Source organism: Pan troglodytes, chromosome 19 (genome assembly GCF_028858775.2).
Source record: "Pan troglodytes isolate AG18354 chromosome 19, NHGRI_mPanTro3-v2.0_pri, whole genome shotgun sequence".
Lineage (NCBI taxonomy): Eukaryota > Metazoa > Chordata > Mammalia > Primates > Hominidae > Pan > Pan troglodytes.
The window spans coordinates 34,512,393-34,529,010 of NC_072417.2; the positions used below are offsets into that span (position 1 = coordinate 34,512,393).

At 45.4% G+C, this 16,618-nt stretch overlaps 1 protein-coding gene across 2 annotated transcripts in view; it reads left to right on the top strand.

The window, feature by feature from the left end:
- Positions 1-16,618, top strand: part of ASIC2 (acid sensing ion channel subunit 2) — a 1,141,493-nt gene that overhangs the window by 1,065,999 nt on the left and 58,876 nt on the right. The window lies entirely within an intron of this gene.

Genomic DNA, 16,618 nt, shown 5'->3' on the forward strand with positions numbered 1-16,618 from the left:
CAGACCATTCTGTTACAGTTGATTTTTTGTACAAGTTAATTTAAAAAAAAAAAAATTTTTTTTTTTTTGGCCAGGGGATGCTAAGGAAAACTGCTAACCAGGGCTTGATATGTTTCATCACTTGCGTTAATACAATTCAAAGCAGCCTACAAAAAGAAAAGGGGTGGAGGCGTCCCTCTCCCATCACAGAGTTTAAGTGGAGCGAGCCCTTGTTACATGGGCTCCTGCCTGCTCTCTTTGATATAGCGCTGGGGAGGGGACCTCAGCTGGCCAGCTGGGACTGCTGCATCAATTCTGTCTGTGGGTGGAGGGAGGATGGGCACAGCCTCACATCTGAAGCAAGTCTTACATCTCAAAAGGGAGACCTTCGCAAACTCTCAGTAGGGAGGCAGTCTCAAAGCAGGACTGTGGAGAGACACGGACTCCGTTTCTTTCTCTTATCTCCTGAATACTTGTTGCCTGGTTTTCCTAGAATAAAAGCTGGAGAGACAGTGACTGGGAGGGAATCCTAAACCAGATCATCTAAGACAAGTTTCTGGGGAAGACCTTAGGCATAGCTAAGTCAGTGAGTAGTGAAGGCACCCGCTCTGGGGTGTGGGAAAGGGAGACTCAGGGAGAACCACGACAGAGGAGAAAGGAAAGATACATGCACGTAATGGATGAGCTCAGCTTGCTTTTAAAATTTGGCTCAAATGTCATCTTTCATCTGGTACTGATCACAGCTGTTTAGCCATTTTATAAAATGATATTCTGCATTAAAAACTGGTTGTAGGGCCGGGCACGGTGGTTCACGCCTGTAATCCCAGCACTTTGGGAGGCCAAGGCAGGAGAATTCCCTGAGCCCAGAAATTCAAGACCAGCCTGGGCAACATTATGAGACCTTATTTCTACCAAAAAAAAAAAAAAATTAGGCTTGGTAGTGCATGCCTGTGATCCCAGCTACTTGGGCGGTTGGAGGTGGGAGGATCACTTGAGCTGACTGAGCTGAGATTGCACCACTGCCCTCAAGCTTAGGAGACAGAGCTAGACCCTGTCTCAAAAAAAAAAATAAAAAACAAAAAAACAAAAAAAAACACTGGTTGTAAATCTATACGTGAGCTATATTGTTTTTTACTCTCTGGGAAAGTGTTGATGGCATAGGCCTCACAAACTGTGCCCTGTACACAATGCCTGGGCAGTTAATGAAGGCCAAGGTCAACCTTCACTGAAGCACATAGGGAATGGGATTGCAGCTTTGATGCAGGAGCAGGAGGTGCTGGAAGGTTAGCCTGGCCTCTATGGGATCCGAGAGACTGAGACAAGTGATGCAAGCAGAAAAGGGAATATCCAAGGGTATGCAAGGTAGAAACCAAATGGTGCAACCAGGAAAATATATCCTTGAGGGCATGAGGATGGCAGGGGCAAAGTTCAAGGCTAAGGATTTGAGAGTCAAGAAGAGTGAGAACAAGGATTATCCAGTAAAAACATGCAGATGGACAGGCAGCCTGGGTGAGCTGAGAGCCTGAGCTACTAGCCTAGGTGAGCTCCTCATTACTGTCAAAAGTAAACAAAGCTGGACATGGGTTGACATGGTGAGGGCAGATTTTAATCAATTATTTACTTTTGCAGTAGGGAAGAGGGTGCAGCATGAACTGAACTCAACCCCAATTCGTAGAGAGGGCCTGGGTGTTTCAAAGAGAGAATGAGGGAGTGGGCAGAGGCAACAGCAAGGGCTTGAGCAGCAGAGTCAGAGAAGTAAAAAAATCATAAAAAACAGGAAGGGGCTTGGGTGCTGGTCCCTGTGAAAAGCATCTGGGTTTGCTAACTGGTGCTTATTGAAGTTAGTTAGGCTCCTACCCTCCCACAGAGACGGGGAGACAGGGGCCCTATATTCAGGTGTTGGCTGGAGCAAACAGTAAATTCTCTTGGCAGCCTCAAGTTTTCTCAGGCAGGCACTTTAAGAGGGGATAGAGGTATTCTAGGGATATGACCCTGAGCTGTTAGAAACTATGATAGTGTTTGTTCAAGTCTTCATAGGCCAACTAAGGGTGAGGCTTAGAAGAGAAGAGGGCTCAGAAGAGCCTGGCTAGAGTTTGGTCAAGGAGAGAAAATCGGTCAGCACTCCCTTCTGTTGTATGAGTAAACCCACATCCCTTCAAAGAACCAGGAACAGGTTAGACTCATCAATATGTGTATAAATTCTGTGACTTTCTAAAAGTAAATTGTTAATTAGTTGTCCGTGGCAAATCTGACTTTGTGGCTTGTTGAATGTACCTACCCCTACTATGATGAATTACTTACTTGTGTTGACATCTCTTTGCTATCTACATTGTTATTAGCAGCAGAATAAGTGAACAACATTCCTTGGAATCCAATGTGTAACTTCTCCCCACCGCTAGTAAAGGGTGGAGAGGAGGAAGTTCTCTGTAGGCTGCTATTTTTCATCAGCCTGAGAGATGTGCTTTTTCCTGCCCTAGCCCTGGCTGATCTTCCATTAGTAAGATGGAAGAAATTTCTGGGCTGGGTGGGAAGTCGGAGCTATGACTTCTAGGAAGTCTTAAGTTTCTCTTTCCCTTCCCAATATGAAACAGAAGGACTCCCTGTGGTGAGTCGGATGAGGAAATAGAACATATTCCCAGCTTCGGAGGGCAAATTTGCTGTTAGCTTTGAAGTGTATTCTCAGAAAATCAGCCCCATTCATGTCTGTATTTTCATGATTATTATAACTAATAAGATATTTGTTAAACATTTTACAGTCTTCAAAGCATTTCCGCATCATCTCATTTCATCATTTCATTTATATTAATAGAGAAATACAAAAACACTTCCCAGAGCTAAATCTATAATACATTATATTTACATGTATATAAAAGAGCATATTCATAGGAAATAAGACTTGAAGGAAATCAGCCAAAATACCCACACTGGGGGAATTATGAATGATTTATTTTCTTCTGTGGGCTTTCCGTCTCTTTCATGTTGTGGCTTTGTTCTATTTATTCATACAGCAAATATTTGCTGAATACCTACTATGAGTGAAGTGGTAGAGATACAGCGGTAAACAAAAGAGACGCAGTGTCTGCCCTCACAGAGCCTGTAGATTAGTGGTTTCTTTAACAAAGGCAAAAATAATGTTAAGCCAAGTGTATTTTGAGGATTTAGCCCCAGCTGTATGCTCTCATTCTGTGAGTATGCAAATCTATCCAGTTGATCCTGGTCCTCAAACACTTCATTTCATTGATTGTTAAGAGGCATATTTGTGTTCACATTTTAACATTTCTGAAATAAGGATTCATTTTACAATCAATTAAGTCTTAAAATTACAATAAGCAGTGTTTGTTATTCTTTCCTGGTGATACATAAAATCATGGTGCATCTTATAGTATATGGTATATCCATAAAATGTGGCAGCTACATTGCTGTCAATCCAAGATTCTGCTGCTTTGGCTCAAAGTTTAAGGAAACTTTGCAGGAAGGCCATGGGGACAAGTCGTAGGAAGTAGAAAGCCCTTTCCTGGAAGGTTGGTGTGAATCATGCTAGGAAAATTGACTCCAGAGTAAGAGCCCTAAGAGGAACTACTGACTTAAAGAAGTCCTACCATGAATCTTTGTATAAATGGGAAAGTCTTTTTGCGTGGTGAAAATTATCTCACCCATGCATAATTACACACACACCACGCCTTTCCAAATGTTTTAAATTTTATTTTATTGTCCTAAAGAATATACTCTTGGGCTACAACCCAGTCCAAAGATTGCTTTCTTAACCTGCATTTGCCCTAAAAACAAATAAGTCAAGGTATGCCTTGGCTGCCTTCCTAGACAACCTTAAGAAGTGCCCTGGTTAACTCAGTTGCTGTAAAAGCCTCTGCACAATCCCAGGACCACCACAGACAGGCAGTGGGATAATATGCTGGAAGCAGAAATAGAACCCTGGGAGGGGTAGAAGAATAACAACAGTTCCTATCAATGGAGCACATGCTACCTGCCAGGCATTATGCTGTAGGGACACTTGAGGCACATTATCTCATTTAATCTCCCACAACAACCCTGCAAGGGGGGTACTGATATCTCCACTTTGCAGATGACAAAACTGCATGGTTAAGTAACTTGTTCAAGGTTGCATAGCTAGGGGAGCAGCAGGGTTGGGCTTCAAGCCCGAATCTACCAGGTTCCCGCACCCATGCTCTTTCTGCTCTGCCACACTGCACAGTTGTAACTCAGGAAGACTCTCTGGAGAGAGCACACAGGGAGCTAATCCAGGGAGGGACTGGCTGGCAGGCTGGTCTTTTCCTACCATAAGCCCAAAGAAATAAGGCTACTCAGTACTGTGGAGAACAAATCAGCCTAGGAGTCCAGAGTCCTGGATTCTAGTCCTGCTGTGTCATGGGACTTTGGATAGGTCACTGCCCTCTCTGGGCCTCAGTTTTTCCATCTGTAAAATGAGAAGATTCCATGAGATGACTTCAAATGACCTCTAGCATTCACCACCTGGGAGTCCCTGCCCCTGCTCACTCAAGGACACAAGGATCACCAGGAAGTTTGGCTGACAGCAGTTCTGCACCCACTCCCTGCTCTGCCAGCTGGCATGGGATGCTTATAAGGTAAATTATGACAAGGATGTGAGATAAACCCTCTCCCCAGCTCTGGGAGGCAGAATCTGGGCTCCTGCTAGTGAGAAGCGGGAGCTGGGGTGGAGTAGCCTAAAACTCTAGGAGAGAGGCTCTGGCCACCCTCCTTGGTAGTACCCCTTCCTCAACCCACATCCACAGTGGTCACAGCACTACCCAACATAACACCCTTACATTCCAGGGCTTTCTGTAACTTACAAAAATCTAAACCCCTTAGAATGGCTCTGGAGTCCCTGCCTAGCCTGGCCACGGCTCACCTCTCCAACCTCCTCATCTGCCTGTGGTTGACTAGGATGGACCCTACATCCCAATGATGCAGAACCATCCACCAAACACCCCATGCTCTTTGATGGCAGCCTCTGTGCATCTGCTCCCTCTGTTCCATCTGCCCTTCCTTGTTTCATCTACCTGGCAAAGGCCTATTCACACCTCCAGATACCACCCAAAGGTCATGGCCTTTAAGAAGATTTTGCTGTCTTATCCTGCCACCTTCCTAGGAATAGTTAGCTGCTCCATACAATACTTTGTACATTCATTTATTCCCTCAGCAAATATTCCCTGAGCACTGAATGTGCTGGAAAAATTAAGATAAGCAAGACCTGGCCCCTGTCTTGGAGCATTCACAGAATGAAATGGGGGATTTGGCATTTTTTTGCCACACTCCCAAGGATACAACAGTCCCATGTAGGCTTACTTCATGTGGATCACTGCTCCTGACACCTACCTCTCCAGAACTGCCTTCTTTTGCATCTCTCAGCCCTTGTCTCTTATAGTCTCGGAGCCCTCTGAGAGCAAGGATTGTGTCTTTTGGATTCTGTGGCCCCAGTGCCTTGCTTATAGTAAGATCCATAAATGTGAGTTGTTGGAAGTACAACTGGATAATCAATCCAATGTTATACTCTAATGCTCCCTGCTGCCTCCTCAACTCACCTCTGCCAACTGTCCCATTAAAAATCTGCCCTGAAAGCCCGTCTCCCTGAGGTCATGAAGCCGGGCTGTGATGGATGATATATTCATATCGTTTCTGGCTTAGACAGGCTAATCAAAGCAAAAGCTCATGAAAGGGGTCAGGGCTAGGGATATAGATCTGGAAGCCATCTGTGTAGATAAGAGTGGATGAACAGATAAGAGAGCCAGCACAGAATTCTGGAATTCGGGGAAAATTAAATGAGTGAGTAAATATATGTGAAACTGCAAAGCTGAGATATTCATGCGGTATGGGGACAGCACCAAGCTGTCTTCAACGTTGACATCACCAATCAGACTCTTTGCTCAAATCATGATTATTTATTTATTTATTTATTTATTTATTTATTTATTTTTGGAGACAGAGTCTCACTCTGTCACCCAGGGTGGAGTGCAGTGGTGCGATCTCTGCTCACTGCAACCTCCACCTCCTGAGTTCAAGCAAATCTCGTGCCTCAGCCTCTGGAGTAGCTGGAATTACAGGCTTGTGCCACCATGCCTGGCTAATTTTTGTATTTTTAGTAGAGACGTGGTTTCACCACTTTGAGCAGACTGGTCTCGAACTCCTGGCCTCAAGTGATCCACCCACCTCTGCCTTCCAAAGTGCTAGGATTATAGGTGTGAGCCACCATGCCTGGACTTCCAAGTCATGATTTGATATCAGAAGCCTTTCATCATCTCCCACCCTCTCTTCAAAGAGCCTGGTGGTGATTCTTGTTTTCTAAGTGTTGATCCATGTATTCATCAAATATTTATTCAACCACTTTGCTTATACTTCTTGGTGGTCCTGGGAATGAATCTAGAGATTCTGGGCAATTAGTTGGCCCACCAACGTTATTGTTCGGGAAATTTCCTGGAAATCATGGCCCTGGGTTTATATTTGACAGCCTCGGAAACACCTTGGGGAGCCAGGGTTGAATGTCCCTTCCCAGAGACTTCCCACTGTCACCAAGAACCTCTTTCACTACCAGCTGGAAACCATCAGGAATGAGAAGGGTTTCCATTCCACAACCTAGACTTTATATCACTTGAGCTGTATCTAAAGTGCCCTGAGAATGCCTACCATCACACAACACCTTGCATCTAACCACTGCCTCTCTAGCCTGTTTAGACTATAATAAAGGCAAATAAGAATACTTAGGTCTTGCCAGCCCTAGTTAGGTCTTTGGCAGGACCAGTTGGCTCCTACAGAAGCCTAAGCCTCTGCCTCTGGTATAAGTTGGCCACATTTCCACCACTTGAAGGGAATCCCACCATGGCTCACAAGAAGAAACAGTATCCCTCACCCCACCCCTAAATAAAAAGGCCCAGCAGCTTGGTGGGATGCCCACTGCCTGCTTTTCACAACTCCTCTCAAGCTTCCAATTATAACTTCCTAAGTGCCTTTCAAAAGGGAAGGCTCATTTGTCAATATGACAGCCAGATCCATGGTCCTTAATATCCATGTTTCATGGACCCCATTAGAAATGGAAGCTTGCCCAGTTGGTTTTTTTCAAGGCAGAAGAGAGAATTTATTACACATAACTTTAGTGATTTCCAAATGGCCAAAGATGGAGCCGCATAAATATGGAAGCATCTATTTCCACCCCATCAAAACACTGGAGAGGTGCCACGAGGTGAGATGGCCCGCTGTGTAGACATTGCCTTCACCATCAACAGGGTACACTGTTTCCCATGAATAGCCCAAGAATAAGAATCAATTAAGCATATGCTAGTTTAGCTACTTAATCACTTGTTGCCACTCAGCATCTAAAGTAGAAATATCTTCAGATCCCCAGACGATTTTGCCAAGAGTCAAGTTTTCACCATTTTTTCCTGCACAATATAAGCTTGATTTTCTCAAGGTGGACTTGACAGCAGAGGATGGGGGAGGAATTAGAAGGATTCTTCAAAGAATTGTTGATTGGCTAGGATGAGCTAGGTATTGTGCTTAGCACTGTTGGGGAATCAAAAACTGAATCCCATAAAAATATACTCCAGTCTTAGGAGGAGATAAAATTATTCTTTATTTTACCTCCCCACTACCTTGCAGCCTCTTCCTCTCCTTGCCTTCCTGACAAAGAGTCACCAAAAAGTTCTCGGTCCCTGATGTCAGTTACACACAGTCAACTGCAGCCTGAAAACATTAAATGGAAAATTCCAGAAATAATCAGTTTTCAGTTGTGCACCATTCTGAATAGCGTGATGAAATCTCGCACCATCCCACTTCATCCCACCCAGGACGTGAATCAGCCCTTTGGCCAGCATATCCACGCTGCATACATACACTGCCCGCCTGCTGGTCACTTAGCAGCCGTCTCTGTGATCAGATTTACCATCAGGGTATGGCAGTGCTTGTGTTCAAGTCACCCTTATTTTACTTAATCATGGCCCCAAGGAGCAAGAGTCATGATGCTGGCATATTGTTATAATTGTTCTGTTTTGTTATTAGTTATTTTTGTTTATCTCTTACTGTGCCTAATTTATAAATTAAACTTTATCAGAGGTATGTATGTATGTATGTATATATAGGGAAAAAAAACATGATACATATGGGGTGGGTACTATCTGCAGTTTCAGGCATCCACTGGTGGTCTTGGAACGTATCCCCGTGGATAAGGGGGGCCTGCAGTACTCGCTTATCCCTGATTCTTCATTTCCCTTTTTCTTGCCAGTCCACCTCCAGCACACCACTGAAACTTTTCTTTGTCAAGGTTGCTCATGAGATCTCTTTGGCTAAACCCAGCCTTTGTTGACAGGGACACTCCTCAGTCTTTATGCCACCTGGTTTCTGACCAGCATGTGGACTGTGGACCACACCCTCCCTGAGACACTCCTCTTCACTCCTGCCTGGCTTCCTTTCACCTCCCTGCCCACTCTGCCTTGGCCCCCTTCATAAGCAATTCTTCCCCTGCCACCCCTTACCTAGTGGTACTCCAGGTTGCTGTATTGTCCTCTCCCAGGTTACAGCATCCTTTCCCATAATTCCCAGACTGCCACCCCAGCCTGGACCTCTTTCCTGAGCTCCAGACCTAACATTCCAGGGGCTGCTGAACTCCTCGCTTAGAGTCCCATGGACATCCCAAATCAACAGGCAAAACTAAATTCATCTTCTCCCTGTCCCCACACCTGCACCCCATAATTGATGCTCCCCTAGATTCAAAACTCTGTAAATGGCCGGAGTGCAAATCCCCATTTGCTAGTTGTGGAACCTTGTTCCTCATTCTCTTCATCTGCAAAATGGGGATAATGCTGGTTCCTACCTCACAGGGGGACCGGAAAACTAAGTGGGTTCACACATGTAATACCCATAGAACAGTTGGCATACCGTAAGTGCCCAATTGATGCTAGCTGTTATTATCCCCCACCCCAGACACTACTTTAGTTCAGTTCCTTACGTTTTTTTCACCCAGATAAGAACAACAACTGCCTCACTGGCCTCCCCAGTGCTCACTCTGTCCCTCCCCAACCCATTCTCTGCAACAACATGACCGTTCTAAAATACAGCCCTGCTCATCTCCCTCCCTCATGAACCACAGGATGAAGTCCAAGAATCTCTTCACAGACCTCTCCAGTCTGGCTGCTGCCTCTCTTTCAGTGGCCTCTCACTCTACTCCCCCAGCCTCCCACACAACACCCCAGCCATATTAAACAGAGCCCTCCTCCCAGCATCGCACACTCTCTCCTTTCTCCCTCTGCCAGCAACACCCTTCCCACCCTTTCATCACCTCACTTGTATGTGTCCTTCCTCCAAGATTCAGTGCAAACATGGCCATACCAGAGTATTATGTGGAAATCTCCAGCATAAAATGTACACATTATAACTGTCTGTTTACTTATCTATCTTCCCTGCCAAACTGGGAATTCTTTGGGGATATGATTCTATCATGCTTCTATTCTTCATATTTTACGTGGTGCCTTACATATACAAGATGTTCAATAAATTGCATTGGATGAAATGAACGAATAAATAAATGTGAGAGAGAGGACTTTATCATGTCACAGCCTGCTTGAGACCCATTACTGTCTTTCCCAACCCATAAAATAAAGCCCAAATTCTACCTCCGGGTTCCCGCCATCACTTTTCCCAGTGGTTATATCTCACTGCCCTCCAGCACACAGCCCCCTCTCATCTACACACTGCCCCACTTAGGCCTTGAGCCTTCTTCCTGTCCTACTCTCTCATCATCTCATATTGACATTTATTGATCACCTACTATGTGCCAGGCACTGTGTTAGGTATTAGGTTACCAGTGGACAAGACTAGCCTGGTTCTTCTTAGAGCTTACAGGCCAGCAGGAGAGGTAGCCAATCAATCAACCAATCAATCATGGAGTAAGGGCTATAGCTGGCTGGGTGTGGTGGCTTATACTTATAATCCTAGCACTTCGGGAAGCTGAAGAGGGAGGATCAGGAGTTGGAGACCAGCCTGGGCAACATAGCAAGACACCATTTCTACAATCAATCAATCAAATAAAAGAGCTATTATTTGTCTGGTAGCATGCCCCCAGTATACTGTAAACTCTTAAGGGAAAAGATTAGGTCTTACAGTTCTTAGATGGAATGAAGGATGGATCGAATATTGTGCAATGATCTCTGAGGGCTAACTTAAATAATTTACAGTCCATTTAAGTTCTTAGCCTTCAGATATGGTGTAACTTAAATACTCTTTGAACACTAGGAACTAAAAAATAAGTCTTTTTATTGAGACCCGGAAGAAAGGATAAGCTAGAAATGGTGCTGACATGGCAGCTCCAGCCTGGGTCCATGGTGCAGACCCTTGGTGGTGCCCACCCTCACTAGCATCGCCAGGGAGAACTGGCTGCTCCCGCATCCACTCAGCACTGGATCTGACATCAAAAGCTGGCTGCTTATCTCTCAGTGGCTTATTTCCTCCTTGGACCCAGGCAGAGGAAAGGAGCCCTAATGTCTATGGACTCACCTACTTTATCTTACTCAGGGGACAAGTTAATAAATCAGACCATGCTTTGGTTGGTCCTGCTGCCCAGTGTCACGTTATCTTTTGATTCATGGGCAGTTCACTGTCTGAACTCCAAATGGTGTGGCCTTGGTTTCTGACTTTTTTTTAAAGGGGGAAAAAGGGCCTATAGAGGACACTTCCATGCATAGGCCAAAAGCTGTTGTATCTTTTTCTTGGCAACTGAGAAGTTTAAAGAATCACCAACACGTCTTTTAGAAATATCAACTATAATGAATGACTGAATATGAACAGTCTTGCTGACTGTCACACTCCCTTGACAAGGGTAAGGGAAGGAGGGGTCTGAAAAAGACATCTCTTTCCTGTTCTCCCCTCCTCCTTCAGGCTTGAAAACAACTATTGCCCAGCCATCACAACTGGAGAAGTCCCTGCATTTGTTTATGTTGTGACAAACGGGCTGGACAGCCCCAGTAATCATTCTCTGTGGGCTAGTAAATCATACTGCTTATCTGTTAGACTGCTCCATCCCCAAAATACCTCTGGTCCCTCACCTATTGAGATCTTTCACTCTCTGTCTCTCTCCCTCTCTCTCTCTCCCTCTTTGAGTAATTAAAATGTTTTAATAGCAGTCAATTGTCTATTAATATAACTTTACCTAATAACATAAGTTATTTGCATGTCTTGCTCTATCCAATGAGAGAATACCCTTTGAAGGCAAGGGTTCTGCAGCAGCTAGCACAAGCCTAACACTGTAAATCAATGAATGAATAAATGGCAGGCATAATCAATATTGGTTCATCGATTGCTCCAAACCCTGAAGCAGATCCTCTTGTGGAAGAAGAAATCATTCTGAAATGAGAGTCATCACTCCCCGATTTATGTGCTGTGTGTTTTGAAATAGTACTCAGAGTCCTTAAAATAGGGCCTTTGATGCATTTGGGTGACAAAGGACAGGAAGATGGCCTTGGGCCAAGGTCTGCAGGAGAGCCAAGGGGACCACAGAAGGGACAAGCGGAAGGGGAGCTGCATCTCAGCAAAGAAGCCACCCATCTCTTAGAGAGGGCAGCTGGGACAGCTGTTGAGGGGAATATAAACTGGTAGAGCCTCTGGGCTGGGGAGATGGGTGGGGATGTGGCACAACACATCCATAAAATAAAAAAGCATGCATTCCCTTCAACCTGGCAGTTTTACTTCTTAGAATCTGCCCTAAAGAAGTACATACTCATGTACACCAAACAACATAGATAAAGATCTTTCCTGCAGCACTGTTTGTATGAGCAGAAATTTAGACACAACTGAAATGTTCATCAATAGAAGGATGATTACACTGAGGAGGGAAGATGCCTATGCATTTCCCCCACCCCCTGCAGCAGTTAAACTGGGTAAGGAAGATTTGGAGATCCCTTGGGGAAAATTTCTAAGACATATTGGTAGGTGAAAAATCAAATTGCGGAACAATACATACAAGGTGGTCCCGTTTGTATTAAAAATACCCACACCCTAAACTATATAATTATAAATGCGCATGTATGCATATCAGCACACAGAAAAAGTCTAGAGTGTTGCCTACCATACTGAGAGCTGCTCAGAGGAAGAGAACACAATTGAGTGTGCAGGAAGATTCTTCATTTTTACTGGATCCCTGGCATATTTATAAGTGTGAATTTATGTATTCATATATTAATTGTGCAGTTTTTAAGGATGTGCATAATGCAGCTATTTACAAATATGTTTTATGGTTCGGACCCGACTCCTAATAGACAGACAGGCTCACATAAAGGAGGAGGGGTCCAGCCTGCTCCGTGTAGCCAGGCACAGCCTCCTACCCGGACTGCCCCTGTAATACCTTCCTTAGTGGACAGCCTCCATCAGACCCTACTTCTGCTCCTAGCACTTGCAAGGACATAGCAAGAGGCCTATGGCTCAGAAGTTTCCCTTTTTGGAAAAGCAACGTTTGAAAGATTTTTGTCTGTTTTTGAAGTTAGAATTTTTTTAAAAAATTACCTGGGATTAGAGACCACAGTTCCCCCAAATCATTGAAGAGGGCAGGGCATAGGTTCTAGCAGTGCCAGTCACCATGCTATTCTTCCATCCATGTAGGATGGATTTAATTAGCTCAGGGGATTAGATGAGATTCAATTAATTTGAATTGGATTGATTAGTTGCATTAGATTGACAGCCGTTTTTAACTGTTCCTTAGCTCCTAAAATCACATTCTCCTCTTCCCTACTCAATGCCCTCAGTTTCTGGGCTGTACCGCTGGGATGTCCTGCTCTCAGTTTTAGGAAGTCACTTCTCCCTTCTCCACTGTAAAGACAATGGGTCCTTCACTTCCATGCCTTTTGCTTGTTCTGTGTCTGACACTGGGAAGGAGACTTAACTCCTATCCATGCCCAGCACCTGTCCCAGTGCTCAGGACATAGTAGGGGCTCAGCTGGTGTTTGTGGAATTGAAGTGAGCCCCCAAGTTTCCCCCAGAAGGCCTGGTGGGAACCAGCAGAAGGAGCAGACCAGCAGGGGAGGGGATTTTACCTGGGGTGTCAGGCTGCCCTGATGTCAAGCATCAAAACAGCCTCATCACTGAGGCAGCTGCTTCTGTGACCTGAAAGGGTGATAATGAAGACTGTCTCGCCCCTTTCCTGAACACATTTCTGGTGCTTACTGATGGCAGAGCAGGGAGAGGAATCTGGGCTTAGCTATATTCAGAACCTCAGTGAGGAGGAGGACAAGTAGGGCTTCCCACCTGTATTAGTCCATTTCTCACTGCTGATAAAGACATACCCGAGACTGGGTACTTTATAAAGAAAAAGGTTTAATGGACTCACATTTCCATGTGTCTAGGGAGGCCTCACAATCATGACAGAAGGTAAAAGGCACGTCTTACGTGGCGGCAGACAAGAGAGAATGAGAGCCAAGCAAAAGGGGAAACCCCTTATAAAACCATCAGATCTCATGAGCCTTATTCACTACCATGAGAACAGTATGGAGGAAACCGCTCCCATGATTCAATTACCTCCCACCTAGTCCCTCCCACAACACATGGGAATTGTGGGAGTTACAATTCAAGATGAAATTTGGGTGGGGACACAGCCAAACCATATTACCACCTCTCAGAGGGGACATGGCAGTGGAGGTGACCTCACTCTGCGGAAGACTTTCAAGGAATCATAACTGGTATCAGACCTGTCATGAGGAGGCCTCTGTAACATCCATCTTCGCATGCCATCATAGTTCATTGAGTGGAGCCACCACGCTCACCATCATAACTGGTACAATTCCTTGAAAGTCTTATCTATAAAGTCCAGAACCTTTCTAAATGCAGCATACCCAGTATCTCAGGTGTACCTCCCAAATCTAATTAGGTAGCAATGACTGGAGATCATCTTACAGAAAATACAACTGGAGCACTGAGAGGTTAAGAAACCTGCTAAAGGACACACAGCTAGAAAGTGATACAGCCTAGAATTGGAATCAGCTTGCACCAACGCCTGGCTCTAACTGTTGAGCAATACTGCCTGCAGTTGCCCTCAGGTGTTCTGCTTTTATTCTGCCCAGGAGAACAAGGCAAGCTCTGAGGAACTCAGAGATAGAGGAACCTAGACATGGAACCCAAAGGCCTTCTCCTGGGCAGATGCCATGAGGAACCCCAGGTGCTCAGGAAGGAAGGTCAGCTCAGCAAATCGAAGTGGAAATTACCAGGCCTGGGGAAAGGGGAGGAGGACCACTCAGACCTGCAACCAGCAAAGGCACACAGCACCTCCAAAAAAGGCATGGAGAGGGCATGACAAGGGGCAGGGCCAACACAGACGGGAGGGTGGGCAACAGCAGCCCCAGAGGGCTGTGGACCATGCTTTTGTTTTGTTTTTCCTTGAAGATTTTACTATATGGCTACTGTAGAAAATGCCAGGGAGGAAACAAAAATAGAAAAACATAACCCATAGCACCTCCATCTATTGAAAGTAATGGTTATGCTTTTGGTATCTTTCCTTGCAATTTTCTCTCTATATAACTCTCTGTTTCTGCCTCAGTTAGGGCTCCTGGGGATACAAGGAGCAGAGAGCCTCGGAGACTAGAGCCAGTCAAAGGCAGTGGTTACTGAAGGCTGGGAAGAGCTCACTGGAAAGCAAACACACACACCTGCTGGTACTAAGACTGAGAGCTAAGGAGCTATTCTCTCTGTTGTTCTCTCTCCTCAGATCCCTCTCCCTTGTCCTCTCTCCCCTCTCCCTCTTCTGTCCCTCTGTTGGCAGGACTCCTAACCCTGCTTACACAAGGTTCCACTTCCTCAAAACCTCCCCTTAACCACAGCCCATAGCGGCTGGGCCCCTTCAGTAGGGTTCTGGGTAAAGCAGCTTCCGATGATCATCTCTAGCCCAGTTTGTCCATTGGACTTTGATATTGTTTTCTCCATTTGTCCCTCAACATTGTTTCCCATAAACATCTTCTCCTGCCATGAGGACGTCTCTGTAAATGAGTCTTAGCATTCCATCACGGTTCACTGAGTGGAGCTGCCATTATCAACCCCATTGTTCCCTGTTCTTAGTCTCTCAGGATCCCCATTGTGATGGTCGCAATGAGTGAGCACCGTGCACCAGCTCCTTTATCCAGGCTGCCTCATCACAGCCACCTTGCAAGATAGGCTTCCCTGTGCCCATCTTATACATGGGGAAACTAAGGCTTGGTAAGGGAGAGATACAATTCAAACCCCGACCTTTCAGATTCCAAAGACTGTGCTCTTTTCACCACCCCATGCTGCTTCTGAGCTCGCAGGCCACCAAAGGGACGAGAGCCTTCTGACCACTCCATGTGGACAGAACTTTTGGTAACCAAGAGAAAATGAGATCCTTGATTAAAGAGAATTCATTTCAGAGCTACACATCGTTTTCTAATGCTAACTTCTCTTTGAATGTAATGGCTGTTGTTTTTATTTTCCAAGCTTTTAAGAAACCACTTTGCATTAGCAACCCACTTGCTGACAGGTAGCAAACATTGCTGTTATCTGTGTCCTGATTTTGCTCCTGGCTATTCCCTCCCCCCAACTACCAGCTTGCCCATTCTTCAGTTGATCCCGGTAGAAATGAGGGTGAGTCACTGTTGAAGTTTTCCAAGGAAACGTGCTCATATTTTGTCCACACACCATGGCAACGGTCAGAAAAATACAGCATTGTGCCCTGCGTGCCGTGAATCCAGGCAGCACAGAGGCTCGCCTGGGATGGCGTTGATTGCTGCATCACTTCCCCTTGTGTTTTCTAGCAGGGGGAGTGGATTACTCATCCTCCTTCTTCCCAGTGGGGAAATGAATGTCTCATTATTGATCAGGAGTGAAAGCGAAGGCCCCTGCCTGGTGCCTTGATATGCAGGAGAGAGGAAGCAGCAAATCCATCCCTAGAGTCTAGGACAGAGGTCCTGGTTATAATTCTGACTCCCATTTGCTGTCTAGGTAGCCATGAGCAGATCACTATACCTCTTTGGACCTCAAACTCTCTCCCCGTCAAATGACCGAATGCCTGCCTACGTACGTCACCTGGCTGTTGAGAGGATCAGATTTGGCAATAGCTATGAAAGTACTTCAGTTGTGAAGCAGCTATGTCACTCTTTTCTGAATGGAGAAGCAATGACACGTAGTAGAGATGGGCCACCTGATACAAGTCTACTCTTTACTTTGGAATGGCATTTAGTGTTATTGTTATTGGTATTAAAATTAGCCTGTTATTGAGATGGCCTGGACGAATGATGGCAGTGGAGGCTTCTGCTTCCACTTCAGAGACTTCTGCTTCCAGCCAAGATGTAGGTACAGCTTGTGGACTTACCCTCAACAGTAACACCAAAAACGAAATATATGAAAAACAATTATTCAAGACATTGAATATTAGGCAACAAGGGATGGTGACCCCAAAGAGATGAGAAACAAGCAAAGGTGAGCACTATGATTGCCCCAGCTTATGCCCTTGAAAGACTTTCCAGCCCTGCACAGGGAGGGGGACCCAGGTTGAGCCCAGTGACTCCCTGAGTCAAGGACACAGAGCTATGAGTCCAGAAAGACCGAGCCAACCAGAGTTCACAGGACAGAGCACCAGAGAGGAGAGGACTTCACAGAGACAGAACTCCAGAGATCTGAAAAATCCTCC